Below are 13714 nucleotides of genomic sequence, written 5' to 3' on the forward strand. Positions count from 1 at the left end.
TTGGAAGTCATGGTCAGTATTCAATGTGTAAGAATTTCCAAATAGCAATATCAATTATCAAAAGGAATAGATCCTCTAAAACACAAACCGACAAACACAAATCCCTCACTTGCAAATTAACGTTGCCAACTACGGTACATATAGTGCATACGGAAAGTATTCAAACCATCACTTTTTCCACATTTTGTTCCGTTACAGACTTCTTCAAAAACAGATTAAATAAAAACATTTCCTCATCAATCTTCACACAACAACCGATAATGACAAAGCAAAAACAGGATTTTAGAAATGTTTGCTAATTTATTAAAAAGAAAAAACAGATATCTTACAGCACATTCAGAAAGTATTCAGACCTCTTCACTCTTTCGACAAACTCAGCAATCTACAAACAATAGCCCAAAATAAGAAAGTGAAAACAGGTTATTAGACATTTTTGCAAATTTTTACAAAATAAATACATGTATTCAGACCTTTTGCTATGAGACTCGACATTGAGTTCAGGTGTATCCTTTTTCCATTGATCATCCTTGAGATGTTTCTACAACTAGATTGGAGTCCACCTATGGTAAATTACATTGATAAAATTGAGCACACACCTATCTATAGTTCCAGTCAAAAGAATGGACACACCTACATTTTCAAGGGATTTTCTTACTATTTTATACATTGTAGAATACTAGTGAAGACATCAAAACTATGAGGTGACACATATGGAATCATGTAGTAACCAAAAAAGTGTGAAACAAATCAAAATATATTTTATTTTTGAGATTCTTCAAAGTAGTCACTCTTCATTTGTTTTTCAACAGGACAATGACCCTACACACCTCCAGGCTGTGTAAGGGCTATTCGACCAAGAAGGAGAGTGATGGGAGTGCTGAATCAGATGACCTGGCCTCAACTGAGATGCTTTGGGATGAGTTGGACTGCAGAGTGAAGGAAAATCAGCCAGCAAGTGCTCGGCACATGTGGGAACTCCTTCAAGACTTTTGGAAAAGTATTACAGGTGAATCTGATTGAGAGAATGCCAAGAGTATGCAAAGCTGTCATCAAGGCAAAAGGTAGCTCCTTTGAAGAATCTAAAATAAAAAATATATTTGTTTAACCCTTTTTTGGTAACTACATGATTCCATAGTTTTGATGTCTTCACTATTATTCAATAATGTAGAGAATATTTAAAAAATTAAGAAAAACCCTTGAATGAGTAGGTGTGTCCAAACTTTTGACTGGTACTGTATATAAGGTCCCACAGTTGACCGTGCATGTTAGAGCAAAAACCAAGCCATGAGGTTGAAGGAATTATCCGTAGCTGTCAAGCCTTGACCTTAGAGATCCTTTTAATTCTCTATTTGGTTAGGTCAGGGTGTGACTGGGGTGGGCAATCTATGTTTTCTATTTCTTTGTTGGCCGGGTATGGTTCCCAATCAGAGTCTATCGTTGTCTCTGATTGGGGATCAGACTTAGGCAGCCTTTTCCACTTGTAGTTTGTGGGATCTTGTTTTTGGTACTGTTCTGTTTAGCCCTATTAGACGTTACATTTCATTTTGTATTTGTTGTTTTTTTGGTGTTCATTTAATAAATTAAAATGTAAATTAAAACTCCTACCACGCTGCACCTTGGTCCGATCCTTCCATCGACAAACGTAACAGAAGATTCCACCACAAACAGACCAAACAGCGTTGCCAGGAGGAGCACACATCCTGGACATGGGAGGACATCTTGGGTGGTAAGGGATCCTGGATGTGGGAGGAGATCCTGGCCGGAAAGGATCGCCTTCCATGGGAGCAGACGGAGGCAGCGAGGGAGGAACAACGACGACACCGGGGTTCGCGACCACGACGGAAGCCCGAGAGGCAGCCCCCCCCAAAAAAATTAGGGGGGGAGGCACATGGGGTGGTGGCACATGGGGTGGTTGGCGGAGCCAGGGGTTGAATCAGAGCACCGTACTCACCGTGGGGAGCATGTGACCGGTCAAGCACCATGTTTTGCGGTGATATGCACTGTGTCTCCAGTGCGCATCCACAGCCCGGTGCGTTCTGTGCCAGCTCCCCTCACTTGCCGTGTGAAAGTGGGCATCTGTCCAGGAAGGGTTGTGCCAGCGCCAGGTCTCCAGTGCGCCTCCTCGGTCCAGGATATCCTGTGCCGGCTCTACGCGCTGTATCTCCAGTGCGCCTTGACAGCCCAGGGTGTCCTGTGCCAGCTCCCCGCACTTGCCATGCGAAGGTGGTCCTTTGTCCAGGACGCGTTGTGCCAGCTCTACACTCCAGACCTCCAGTGCACCTCCGCGGTCCAGTATGTCCTGTGCCAGTTCCATGCACCCGGCCTAATTGCATGTCTCCAGCCTGGTACGTCCTGTGCCTGCTCCACGCACGAATCCTCCAGTGATGATCAATGGCCCGAAGCCTCCAGTGATGATCCATGGCCCGGAGTCTCCAGTGATGATCCATGGTCCGGAGCCTCCAGTGATGATCCATGGCCAGGAGCCTCCTGAGATGGGAGAACCTTCTGCAGCACTCCACCAATCAGGCCTTTATGTTAGTGGCCAGATGGAAGCCACCCCGCACAATGACCCTAAGCACACAGCCAAGACAATGCAGGAGTGGTTTGGGGACAAGTCTCTGAATGTCCTTGAGTGGCCAAGCCAGAGCGTAGACTTGAACCCGATCGAAAATCTCTGGAGAGATCTGAATATAGCTGTGCAGCAACGCTTCCCAAACAGCCTGACCGAGCTTGAGAGGATCTGCAGAGAGAAATGGGAGAAACTCCCCAAATACAGGTGTGCCACGCTTGTAGCATCATACCCAAGAAGACTCAATGCTGTAATCGCTGTGAAAGGTGCTTCAACAATGTTCTGAGTGTATTTCATTTTATTTTAATTTGCAAAAATGTCTGTTTTTGCTTTGTCATTGTGGAGTAATGTGTGTAGATTGATGACGAAAAAAATGATTTAATACATTTTGAATATGGCTGTAGCGTAACAAAATGTGGAAAAAGTTAAAGGGTCTGAATACTTTCAGAAAGAAATGTATCCATCTAAGTCGTATTATTCAGCTCTAGTTGTTGTATTTGCATATTTCGCTATCATCTGAAACCCCCATACAATTTAACACCTGGAGGTGACATTTGGAACATAGTGTTTTCTTATTTTGTGAGTGGCTTGGCGGCGCCAACAGCACTTTTTTACATTGACCTCCTACATCATTCTGAGCCCCTGGGCAACTAGCCACATTACTATGCACAGCCAAGACACTTTCAAAATGTGTTACTCTTAGCAAATTGCATGGAAGTAGTTCTACATGGTGATAATCATATAATCAAGAGACCTGCCCCCATCTCCTTCCTCCCTCCAACCCTCGTTCCATCCCCCTGCATATTGACTGTAATCCTCTCCTCCTCTTCCTTCCTCTCTCTCTTCAACCTGTTGGTTCAGACAGGAAACGCTACGTGTTCGTTTAAACATTTATTAGAAAAGATTACAATACGTTAGTTTTGCCATAACGCTCTGCTCCTTCACTGCCAGAGCATTCATTTTGTTAATAAGATAATAATAATTATAGGCAGACAGCAAAGTATATTTTACCAATCCCCCTGCAGGAAGGAAACGCAGAACCAAACAGGGGAAGGCTGGGGTGTGCGGCAGGAAAGCAGAAAACAAACATGCATGCGAGTAACACCACCGCATACATCTAACTTGCACACGGCAGCCATCAGTGTGTGCAGAACCTGGACTAAATTGACCACCATACCAACATAGAGTGACGATGCAACACCTGGGTCTCCTGTCTGTACTCTGTAATTGATTTCATACAGGATACACCACATGTTCGTTTAACCGTTTATTAGAAAAGATTACTATAGATACATGCATAATGTTAAGATTATAATAATTACAGGTAAAGAGCAAGGTAAGCTATAACAATCCCCAAAACAGCAGAACTACCAGACAACAAACTATGTGTATGGCAGATGAGTGCCATTAAGCTTTAAAGGGGCAATCAGCAGTTGCTACATCCATTTTGGACTTGTAAATTATTGATATGCCCCAATTGGTTCTTGAAGAATATAACTTATAAATGCCTCATGAGCTTAGTTCAACTGTCATTCCCCATCAGAGACCTAAATAAAGAAAGAAACGTCCCTTTTCAGGACCCTGTCCATCAAAGATAAATCGTTAAAATCCAAATAACTTCACAGATATTCATTGTAAAGGGTTTAAACACGGTTTCCCATGCTTGTGGAACGGTCGTTAAGACACTAACAGCTTACAGACGGTAGGCAATTAAGGTCACAGTTATGAAAACTTAGGACACTAAAGAGGCCTTTCTACTGACTCTGAAAAACACCAAAAGAAAGATTCCCACGGTCCCTGCTCATCTGCGTGAACATCCCAGGCATGCTGCAAGGAGGCATGAGGACTGCAAATGTGGCCAGGGCAATAAATTGCTATGTCCATACTGTGAGACGACTAAGACAGCGCTACAGGGAGACAGAACGGACAGCTGATTGTCCTCACAGTGCCAGATATATGTGATGTTGTGATGCACTGGGACATAAAGGCTCCTCAACAGTTTTTCCCCCCAAGCCATAAGACTCCCGAACAGGTATTCAAATGGCTACCCAGACATTGTGTGCCCCCCCAACCCCTCTTTTATGCTGTTGCTACTCTCTATTTATCATATATGCATAGTCACTTTAACTATAGATATATGTACATACTACCTCAATTGGGCCGATTAACCAGTGCTCCCTCACATTGGCTAACCTAGCTATCTGCATTGTGTCCAGCCAACCCCACTACTGCTACTCTCTGTTCATCATATATTGTATGCATAGTCACTTTAACCATATTTACATGTACATACTACCTCAATCAGCCTGAATAACCGGTGTCTGTATGTAACCTCGGTACTTTTATAGTCTCGCAACTGTATATAGCATTGGCTACTGTTTATTTTTACTGTCCTTTTACTGTTGTTTACTGTTGTTTCTTTACTTGCCTATTGTTCACCTAATACCTTTTGTGTACTATTGGTTAGAGCCTGTAAGTAAGCATTTCACTGTAAGGTCTACTACACCTGTTGTATTCGGTGCACGTGACAAATAAACTTTGATTTGATTGAGAAGCCTAAGTGTTGTTGTCCTTTAGTGTACTCCAATTAGGGGAGGGATGGTAGGCTTAGGGGAAAATAATGAAGGAAAATCAAAAAAAAAAATTATGCATGTATTTTGTATATATTTATAATTAAAAAAATAATAATAAATAAAAAAATATATAAAAAAATAAGGTACTTTGATACGAACTCACACATTTTCAAAGTTTTGATTAGTAAGGGAAACAGATCTAGCACATTTTCCGGGCGTCAGCTGGGAAATGTGCTAGGGGGAAAAAGTACGTGCACGTTCTTTTCTGACTGGAGATGCGCAAATGTCTGCATGCTTGATCTGGGGAAACACTGGGGATGTCCTTGGGCTCTAGTCAAAGAGAGACGTTTGTCCCGCTCAGTAAAGTCTCAAACATAAATTGTCCACAACAGTGAAATGGGCTGCTTCTATGTGAATTAATGAGGAGGCGGAACATTCCTCAATTCAAACTGTTGTTAGAACATAAAACATTTGATATTGAAAAGTTGAAACATAGCCTATAGATAATTAGGGCAGTGCGGGTTTACTGTCCTGCTGACTAACAATCATATTTTGGAATAGTGAGTGCATTCTGACATCACACGCATAGAAACCTCACTCTGGTTTGTCTGTTAGCGATGTTCACATGTGAAAAGGTTTCAAAGAAGGATTTTTAAGCCTTGAGACAATTGGATTGTGTATGTGTGCCATTCAGATGGTGAATGGGCAAGACAAAATATGTAAGTGCCTTTGAACGGGGTGTGGTAGTAGGTGCCAGGTGCAACAGTTTGAGTGTGTCAAGAACTGCAACGCTGCTGGGTTTTTCACACTCAACAGTTTCCCATGTGTATCAAGAATGGTCCACCACCCAAAGGACTTCCAGCCAACTTTCCACAATACTATGGGAAGCATTGAAGTCAACATGGGCCAGCATCCCTGTGGAATGCTTTCAACATCTTGTAGAGTCCATGCCCTCATGAATTGAGGATGTTCTGAGGGCAGAACGGGGTGCAACTCAATATTAGGAGGGTGTTCCTAATGTTTTGTACACTCATAGTATGTTTTTTCTATTGTTGTAAACATACAAAGTGCCCAGAAGTCCAATGTTTTTTTGGTCATAGAGGCTCAACCCAGACATTGGTGGGGTGGTAGTGAAAGAACAAAGCATTCGTAAATATACATGTAGCACCACGACCTCAACGTATGTTGTGCCAGGGATACAAGCAGCATGCTATGACAATAATGTGCAGATTATACAGGGCCATAAGCTAATGCATGAATTAGCTGAACAATTTAATAAATTACTGCCTACTTCATCCATATTTGCTTTTCCTTTTGCAAAAAAAGTATTGTGTAGTTTCAGTAGTTAGCTACACTGCTACATGGCAAAAAAAGCAATTAACTACTGAAAACACAACCAAGAGTTTAATTTAATTCAACTACCACAAAGCTACTGCAAAATGCAGTTCAAATACTGGGTGAACTACTATTTATTTGTTTATTTGGATCCCCCAGCAACTCGTCCTGTGGTCCACAAAACCCCCCCACAAAAAAAACAAGTATCAAAACACTGCTACACAAATATTTAAAATACAACAATACCCAAATGCAACAAAAAAAATATACAAACAAAACAACAATAACAATTAGGTGTGTGTTTGTCCTCTTTATCTGTTACTTAAAGGTAATTTTGTTCTTTGCTTGGGTAATTGGAGCTGAAAAGGAGTTCCATGTGATCATCGCTCTGTGTTAAACTGTGCGTTGCTGTGAATTCATTTTGGACTCGGGGACTGTGAAGAGACCCCTGGTGGCATGTCTTGTAAATATGGAGTTACAGTCAGTATAGGAATTAATAATAAACTGGTCTTAAATACATCTAAAACTAAAAGCATTGTATTTGGTTCAAAACATTCTCCAAGACCTTAACCTCAGCTGGACTTGTGTATAAAGGGTGTGACCATTGAGTAAATTGAGGAAGCTAAACTCCTAGGTGTAACATTGGATGGTAAATTATCATGTTGAAGTTATATTGACAAAGTTGTTGTGAAGATGGGGAGTGGTATGTCTGTTTTTTCAATTCATGTCAACCAATTAGCTGAGCAGCTTGACTTGTTTGCCACCTCTTTTGCATAATTTCTTTGAAGCATTCAATTCATCATCAATCCAGGGGGCTCTTACTGTTCTCACAGTTAGTTTCTTAACAGCTTGTTAACAATTGGCATGAAACATTTTACAAATATTTCCAGTGTTGCATCTGGCTTCACTTCCACATAGACATCAGACAAAAATACATGTTTAACATCTTCAACAAAAGAAACCTGAGAAAATATTTTGTATGATCTCTTATAAATTACTTTAGGCCCAACCTTTGGCACTTTGGCTTTTCTTCTTATTGCCACAATGTTATGGTCACTACAGTAAATGGAAACTGATACTGCTTTGGAGCAAAGCTCTGCCGCATTAGTGAATATATGATAAATACAAGTGGATGTCACAAATATGCACTCTAGTTGGTTGAGTGATAATCTGGGTCATATTACAGGTGTCGTGGGCTGTGTTCAAGCTGTCAAGGAAAACGTGCTAATTAGCAGCAAGGCTAGCTGCTCTTCCAAGCAGCTTTTCAAACTTTTGGTTGGCAGATAAAGCTGTCCCTAGACAGATAAAGTCGTCCGAGCAGCTGAGGCTAACCGCATTGCGGGATCCAAAAAACAATACTACTTACTACTTACCAAACTTTTTCAATAGAACACTTTTTTAGAGACTTTCAAAACAACAAACCGAGTTCTCTCTCGTTCCATGTTCAACGCATGACATGATCACGCTCCAAGCCAAGCCAAGCCTCATCCACACTGATGTAGTTCATTACTCCCCAGCACTGGTGGCGGTAATGCACCTAAAACGGGTCTGTTTGCCGCCATTAAAATCCAAAGAAGAAGAATAAGTTAGTTGGGTGCTCGTTATGGGAATTTAATTGTGTTGAAGTTATATGAAGAAAATTGGGAATACATGTCATGTCAAGAGAACACCTGATTATTCATGTAAGACATTAACATTGTTATACTAGCATACAATAGGATACTAGGATACAATAATTGTCCCTATGTCACTAGAATAATTAGCCTACTACTGGTAGAAACAAACAGATGGACCGACAGGGAGGGACTACCCATGGAATATGCATGAAACATTAGTAAAAACATAGATGAAATGCAAAGTATAAACCTACGGCTGCAGATAATGATAAAGTTATACACTAACAATACTACTGAAATTATACCATTGAATCGTATGTTAAATGTATCGCTAATAGTGTGTCTTGCACCTGTCTCGTGAGCTGCACAGTAAACAAAGGCTACTATCAATATTAATGTGGCTGCACTGAATGAAAAAGTGGCCGCAAAGAGGCTAAATACTATGAGGCTAAATACTCATGCCATCGAGAAACATTGACAAATTACTTTGTATCGACATATTAGGACTAGCATACTTCCTCCTTGTATGGATAGGGGGTGATTTCTCTGTGTACCCAAAGCTGGCATAGCTACAATACTGTAATAAAGATTGCTAGACCACCCAAGAGGTGGGCCAAGTACTGGATTGAGCAGAGTAGCATGATGCTGCCACCACCTTTGTTTGACCTTTATGGTCCTGCATCAGAGGATAGGACACACCAAAACTCATAGATATAGCCAATAATTATCTTTATTAAATACACAATTCCATAAGACAGTGTGCATGAAATGCTTAGGCGACCTACTACATTCCTGCAGTCTCTAACTCAATCAGGAGGTCTGCAATGACCCACGAAGAAGGTGTAAGACACTTAAATGTGATAACTCGTTTAAAGGTCACACTACACAGACTAGTGAGATATAGAGTTAAGGAGAACTGAACATCCAAGGTTCTACTACTACTTCAATGCAAACCGGGCCTAGCTCAATGAAACGCAATTGTATGAACATGCAAATTCACTGCACACAGGGGCGTAATAGCCTACACATGGTCTCAAGATCCATGCTTGATAATAAAGTCATAGAACCCACTGAGTTACCAAGGCTGCAATCTTGTTCTGTTCGCCCCACATAACCCACCCTGTGTTTTAAAAACTATACATAAAATAAATAAATACAACACTAGGCCAATGAAAGGCGACATAACATTGAACATTAAAAAAAATGTAGCTATCCCAGCTGTCGCAACCCCCCCATGGGGGTATAGACTTTGCATGTCCAAGAACACCCTACAAAGCGCGATTTTATCTGGTTCCCCAAATTCAAATCAAATCAAATTTTATTTGTCACATACACATGGTTAGCAGATGTTAATGCGAGTGTAGCGAAATGCTTGTGCTTCTAGTTCCGACAATGCAGTAATAACCAACAAGTAATCTAGCTAACAATTCCAAAACTACTACCTTAGAGACACAAGTGTAAGGGGATAAAGAATATGTACATAAAGATATATGAATGAGTGATGGTACAGAGCGGCATAGGCAAGATACAGTAGATGGTATTGAGTGCAGTATATACATATGAGATGAGTATGTAAACAAAGTGGCTAGTGATACATGTATACATGTATTACATAAAGATGCAGTAGATGATATAGAGTACAGTATATACGTATACATATGAGATGAATAATGTAGGGTATGTAAACATTATATTAGGTAGCATTGTTTAAAGTGGCTAGTGATATATTTTACATCATTTCCCATCAATTCCCATTATTAAAGTGGCTGGAGTTGAGTCAGTGTGTTGGCAGCAGCCACTCAATGTTAGTGGTGGCTGTTTAACAGTCTGATGGCCTTGAGATAGAAGCTGTTTTTCAGTCTCTCGGTCCCAGCTTTGATGCACCTGTACTGACCTCGCCTTCTGGATGATAGCGGGGTGGCTCGGATGGTTGTTGTCCTTGATGATCTTTATGGCCTTCCTGTGACATCGGGTGGTGTAGGTGTCCTGGAGGGCAGGTAGTTTGCCCCCGGTGATGCGTTGTGCAGTCCTCACTACCCTCTGGAGAGCCTTACGGTTGTGGGCGGAGCAGTTGCCGTACCAGGCGGTGATACAGCCCGACAGGATGCTCTCGATTGTGCATCTGTAGAAGTTTGAACTTAAAATTTAAAACTTACTATTCTAATCTCACTACCGTTCTTCGTCGCCGGCTGCCCTACCCAGCAGCGAACGACAACACCTCCCTGTTAAGATGAGTGCAATGCAGATAATTGCAAAGGCTACGCCCAAAGTTCATCAAGCACAGCAACCCCGCCAAAACCTACCTGGCTCTCCACTCTGCCCTATAGCAGTTTCTCTGAGTCACGGGCAGAGTCTTGCAAGCAGGCACAGGTGCGAGCAATTAGTTCATTATTTAGTGACGTCCTCTGAAGCCGCCAAAAATTGCACGTGAAGCATAAGAACGACGCAGGTGATGTTCAAACACATGCTAGCCTAGCATTTGCAAAGAAAATAAAACAGAAAACAGACATGAATATGAGTAACGAATGTTACAGCAGTAGCACGTCACCAAGAACACCAACACATAGCTTACGCGTGGCAGCCATCAGAGAAGTGTGTGCAGAACCTGGTGGACTAAATAGACCGTCATATTAACTTATAGTGATCTATTTGGTGCAATATCAGCTGCTGCTATATGAATGTGACAGAACTTTATTCAGTAGGCAAAGGTTCTTGCAAATGTGGGTTCTAAAAACGGATGGTGAAAAATACTTATTACTACTACTCAGGCTTCTCACTACTTAGCTGAATGCCTGCCTTCCCGTATTCACAAAGTGTCTCAGAGTAGGAATAATAATCGCAGTAGTTGTCGAGGGTGCAGCAAGTCAGCACCTCAGGAGTAAATGTCAGTTGGCTTTTCATAGTCGATCATTGAGTATCTCTACCGTTCCTGCTGTCTCTAGAGAGTTGAAAACAGTAGATCTGGGACAGGTAGCATGTCCAGTGAACAGGTCAGAGTTCCATAACCGCAGGCAGAACAGTTGAAACTGGAGCAGCAGCTCAGCCAGGTGGACTGGGGACAGCAAGGAGTCATCAGGCCAGGTAGTCCTGAGGCATGGTCCTAGGGCTCAGGTCCTCCGAAAGAGAGAATGAGAGAATTAGAGAGAGCATACTTAAATTCACACAGGACACCGGATAAGACAGGAGAAGTACTCCAGATATAACAAATAGACCCTAGCCCCCCGACACATAAACTACTAGGGTTCAGGAGACACTGTGGCCCCATCCGATGATATCCCCGGACAGGGCCAAACAGGAAGGATATAACCCCAAACACTTTGCAAAAGCACAGCCCCCACACCACTAGAGGGATATCTTCAACCACCAACTTACCATCCTCAGACAAGGCCGAGTATAGCCCACAAAGATCACCGCCACGGCACAACCCAAGGGGGGACGCCAACCCAGACAGGAAGATCACATCAGTGACTCAACCCACTCAAGTGATGCACCCCTCCTAGGGACGGCATATGAAAGAGCACCAGTAAGCCAGTGACTCAGCCCCTGTAATAGGGTTAGAGGCAGAGAATCCCAGTGGAGAGAGGGGAACCGGCCAGGCAGAGACAGCAAGGGCGGTTCGTTGCTCCAGAGCCTTTCCGTTCACCTTCACACTCCTGGGCCAGACTACACTCAATCATATGACCCACTGAAGACATGAGTCTCCAGTAAAGACTTAAAAGTTGAGACCGAGTCTGCATCTCTCACATTGGTAGGCAGACCATTCCATAAAAATGGAGCTTATAGGAGAAAGCCCTGCCTCCAGCTGTTTGCTTAGAAATTCTAGGGACAATTAGGAGGCCTGCATCTTTTGACCGTTGCGTACGTGTAGGTATGTACGGCAGGACCAAATTGGAAAGATAGGTAGGAGCAAGCCCATGTAATGCTTTGAAGGTTAGCAGTAAAACCTTGGTTCAGGGATAGTGGGAGCCAGAGGTAATGTGTCAATATGTTTTTAGCTACCTTATCAGGAAGCCAGTGTAGGGAGGCTAGCACAGGAGTAATATGATCAAATTGTTTGGTTCTAATTATTGAGATATAATAACTATAAATGTGATTATTCACATTTATCAATAGATAATCTGCACTCATCATTGCAGGTTTAGGCTTGTTGCAACGAGCTGAAATGGAATTCCACATGTCCCTTCACTCCTGCAGATAAGTGGGTTTCAGCTTGTTTCTTTGATAACTGTCGCCTTTATACCTTGGGTAAAAACTTGTCAAAACGAGCAGGGGAGGAGATGAATACTTCATAGTTGGCCCCTTGGCCCTGACCGTGTGTGCTCAAGCCTTTGAACTGCCGTGAGGAAGCCACTGGAGGTCTGTAAATCCTTCTGGTGATAATTTTGGTTCAATCTTTGCTTTCTTCGTTTCTTACTATGCTTTGCTCTGGGGGTCAGTGCGGCTCAGGGAGTAATGGCTTGAGCCCTGGCTTGAGCAGTGGACTTATTTCTTGTGGGATGTGACCTTGCTTTTACGGCAGTTTCTCAGATAGGTTAACATCGCCTATCATTCCCGAGACCCCAGCAATAATCCCTTTTCATTTATCTGACTTTCATTAATCTGCATGTCGAGCTCACAATGAAGTGTTTTACCATTTTCTTTTCAGGACAACAAGTAGACTGGACATAAACAGTTGCATTCATGAGTTTCATTGACAAATGTCAATAAAAAAAAGGTCAGCCAAAGCAACAACAAAAATGTATATGAATTCAATTGTTTGCTCATCGGGAAATGCATATCCAACTAGTCAGTAACAACTATGTGAAGTTTTGAGTTTGTGTAGCCTACCCCGCAGAAGTCTGTAGCTCAAACACACGGTGGGGTTAGAAGAGGTTAAAAGTCTAAAACGTGCCGGCATTATGGTGGGACTCAATGGGTTAAGGAAAGATGATCCTCCGCTTATTGCTACAAAGTTACAGAAATCCAAACCAACAACCACCCAAACCATAGATAAACCAAGTGTTGAAAGACTCGAAGATTACAATGTGGCTGTGAGAGATATAGCTACCTCCTGCTGAGGTAGTCCCCGTTACACATTGCACCACATTACACATTGCGATGATGGATTAATTGTTACATTTTTATTTATTTTTTTCTCCATTTTTTTTTACAAATGATTGACAAAAACATTTTAAAGACGTTTTATTCATGCAGTATGGAACCGTGGACTATATGGACTTCAAATAAGGTTGGACTTATGGGAAGGCGAAATGGGTATGATTTTTTTTACTTTGGCAATATGGGACTTTGGACTATGTGGACTAAAAATCAGGTTTGGATCTAAGGGAAGGCAAAGATGGGATATAATAAGAACTACATGAAATATGTTAGGCAGCGTGTTTGTAATGGACATAAAGAACTGGTCTTGCGATATTTCTAGAAGGTATTTTTACTTCATTTTTACTATGCAGTTTAATGTCAGAATTCCACAGCAACACTGAAATGTGTGATAAAGCAGTAGCACTGAAAGAGAAAAGGGCATGCGAACAATAAAGGCCCCCACTTCACTTGTTCAACTCGCCTGGAAGTGTGTTAAATTTTGTTAAACACCCTGGGAGCGTGGCAGGTAGCTTTCTCGTAAT

The 13714-nt window shown here is 42.0% G+C and overlaps 1 long non-coding RNA gene across 2 annotated transcripts in view; it reads left to right on the forward strand.

Moving 5' to 3' along the window:
- The window catches only part of LOC149972792 (uncharacterized), a 237679-nt gene extending 232556 nt beyond the window's left edge, over nt 1–5123 (forward strand). The window contains exons 3-4 of one of the 2 annotated variants that reach the window (XR_016490494.1): nt 810–1006; nt 1650–5123. This is a non-coding gene — a long non-coding RNA (uncharacterized LOC149972792). Of the gene's footprint in view, nt 1–809 lie in introns of both variants that reach the window. The other variant, XR_016490493.1, reaches the window with a different exon arrangement.
- Nucleotides 5124–13714: the final 8591 nt, after the last annotated feature.

This window comes from Oncorhynchus mykiss, chromosome 22 (assembly GCF_057628025.1).
Source record: "Oncorhynchus mykiss isolate SJ-2025 chromosome 22, ASM5762802v1, whole genome shotgun sequence".
In the NCBI taxonomy this organism is placed as follows: Eukaryota; Metazoa; Chordata; class Actinopteri; order Salmoniformes; family Salmonidae; genus Oncorhynchus; species Oncorhynchus mykiss.